We start from the raw sequence: 2,699 nt of genomic DNA, 5'->3' as shown, positions 1-2,699 counted from the left end.
AAGTCAGCAGGAGCCCACAGGCTGAAGGTTGGAGGACGATTTAACACTCACAGCTCCAGAGGGGGCTGACTCTAGGCAGTTAACGGTGGTGAAGGTCTGTAGTGAAGGGCCGAGCGTTGTGATACCGTGCAAATGACCAGCCTCATTTAGAGCGTTTTTGTACAAACTTAGTGTTCCCCTGTTGACCTTGACCCTAATGTCAAGTTGCATTTTATTTGTCAGGATTGGGATTAAGAGTGAATTAAGAGTTTTAGTGCAATAGTGAGTGAGTGAGTTTGTGTGTGTTATCATAAACGTGGAAATAGAGTAACGCATATGTTTTTGCAGATAAAGTTCTCTGTTGAAGGTTTTCGTTGAAAGGATGTTAAACTTTTTAGCCTTTCCAAAATCTTAAATACTTTACGTAGTGCAATGTTTACATTGGATTGATAAAAATAGATTAGTTAAGGAAAGATACCAAATGTCATATTTGTATTAATTTCTATATATTTTACCATTTGATCATATAGTATGACTGTATGTATTCAGAAATGTGTCTCCACTGATGAAAATGAACAGCAATAGATCATTTCAAAAGAAACATTCTGTACATGCAATACATTTACTTACACACACAAACACACACACACACACACACACACACACACACACACACACACACACACACACACACACACACACACACACACACACACACACACACACACACACACACACACACACACACACACAGGTTTGCACAGCTATCCTTGTTAGGACATTGCATTGACTTACATTCATTGTGGATTGTGGCCTAACCCAAACTATAACCCTAGCCTTAACCAGGACCTCAGAAATTATATTTTGCCTCATCAGGAGCAGGCTTTGGTCCTCAAGAGGACTATTGGTCCCAACAAGGTTGGTGTTATACTGAAAATGGTCCCCAAGAGGTAACAAAGACACACACACGTATACACACACTGACAGATACATAAAACACAGTGAGAGCAGTGGAAAACTCTTTTGTTGAGACATTTTGGATTAATCTTACAGTGCATATTTAGTTTCAATTTGTTTTGTTTCTTTTTTAGCGTTGATTACATTGTCCATTTCATGTCCTATGCTGGTAAAGTTTTCTGGTTTGTTTGATAGTGAAAGAATCCAGTGAATGACTACTGCCTGCTTGATTCTGTTGGAGTTGTATTTGTAGCACTAAAAACACTTAAACCCTAGTAAAAAACAAACAAACTGAAGTAGCCTACAGTATGCACTGACTGTATAATGAAGGCAAACATATTACTTAACATTGCAGGTTCAACAGTTGATGGAAGTAATCACATTTCTTTTGCTATTTTTGATGTAGAAACAGTAAAATATTTATCAGTTGCTTCTAATTCATAATTCCTTTTTGCCTTAACATGGTTCAAAAGCCAAGGAAACACTATTTTTTCATCATGGAGCATGTCACTTCTATCACTACATGTTCCTTCCTAGTAGATAGAGACAAATAATACTGGCAAGTTATTTAGTATTTATTTTATTTTCCCTCAAACTTGTAAGTACTGTATTGTAATAAAGAGTATATAGTATATCATAGAAAAACACTTGGTGCTTTGATGATTCTGCTGGTGTGTAGATGCAGTTTGGACAGCTACACTGTAGTTTTGATGTTCATATAAAAATGTATTAGAATCAAAAATGTTGAGATGATTGTTTCACGGTCTACAGTTAATGTGATTGAAAATACATTTTTTAAATTAAAATCGCAGCATTATATAAAATAAAGGACAATGTTAATACTTATTTTTTCACAGAAACAATACAAGGTGCGTCTTCAGCATTTGTTTACAGTAAAAGTGTAGTTTAGGTGGTGGATGTCTGGTGTAACGTCTGGGGTGGTGGTCTGTTATGGGTGGTGGTTGATGTTGATGGAGTGGGATGTTGAGGCTCTGTGGATGTCACCCAGTGATGAGGTGCCAGAGGCAGCGTTATTGGATACATCTCATATGCAGGCGGTGCACCCCCTGGCCAAACGCTCGTCAGCTTCGGATCAAACTGAAGGAAATTCAGAATGAAATAGGAATTAGCCTAGAGTAAAGCAGCCCCTTTTATATTTGTTACTATATATTTGATAATATGTCATTTGTTTAATGCTAAAATTATATATTAATACATCATTTAAAAATGTTTTTATATATGTAAGCAACACAACATTTTCAGTTTCAACATAAGCTGATTTTTCAGGGACGTTAAGTTTAAAATAGCTGATTTGAGAGTCCTTGTCCCCTCACAAACCTATAAACACTATTTTAAAGATAGCTTAGTGATAACAGAATTATGTGAACTCATGAGTTTGGTATAATGTAATGCAAAGTAGGTAAAAGGCGAAAACAACAGAAGTAAAAGATGCTCCTGTGTGTTTTAATATCTATAAATAAGCACATAGTTTAAATATGTGTATAGGTCTGTCTGCAGTGTTTCAAGGACAGTGGTTGACTGTAGTGAGGGCTCACACACCAGTGAGTATGGTGGTGGGGGATCCACAGTGCTGTAGCGGGGAGGGAATCTGTCATAACGTCTCTCCACTTCTTCCTGATCGTCAGACAAAGAAATGGTGTGGATGGAGACTGCTCTGTCATCTGGCGTTGGTAAGCTGACTTCATATGCTCTTCTTTTCTTCTTTGCATGCATATAGAAGCAGAGGAGTACTAAACATATGG

This window comes from Scomber scombrus, chromosome 21, assembly GCF_963691925.1.
Source record: "Scomber scombrus chromosome 21, fScoSco1.1, whole genome shotgun sequence".
Lineage (NCBI taxonomy): Eukaryota > Metazoa > Chordata > Actinopteri > Scombriformes > Scombridae > Scomber > Scomber scombrus.
Note: the sequence above shows the minus strand (reverse complement) of the source record.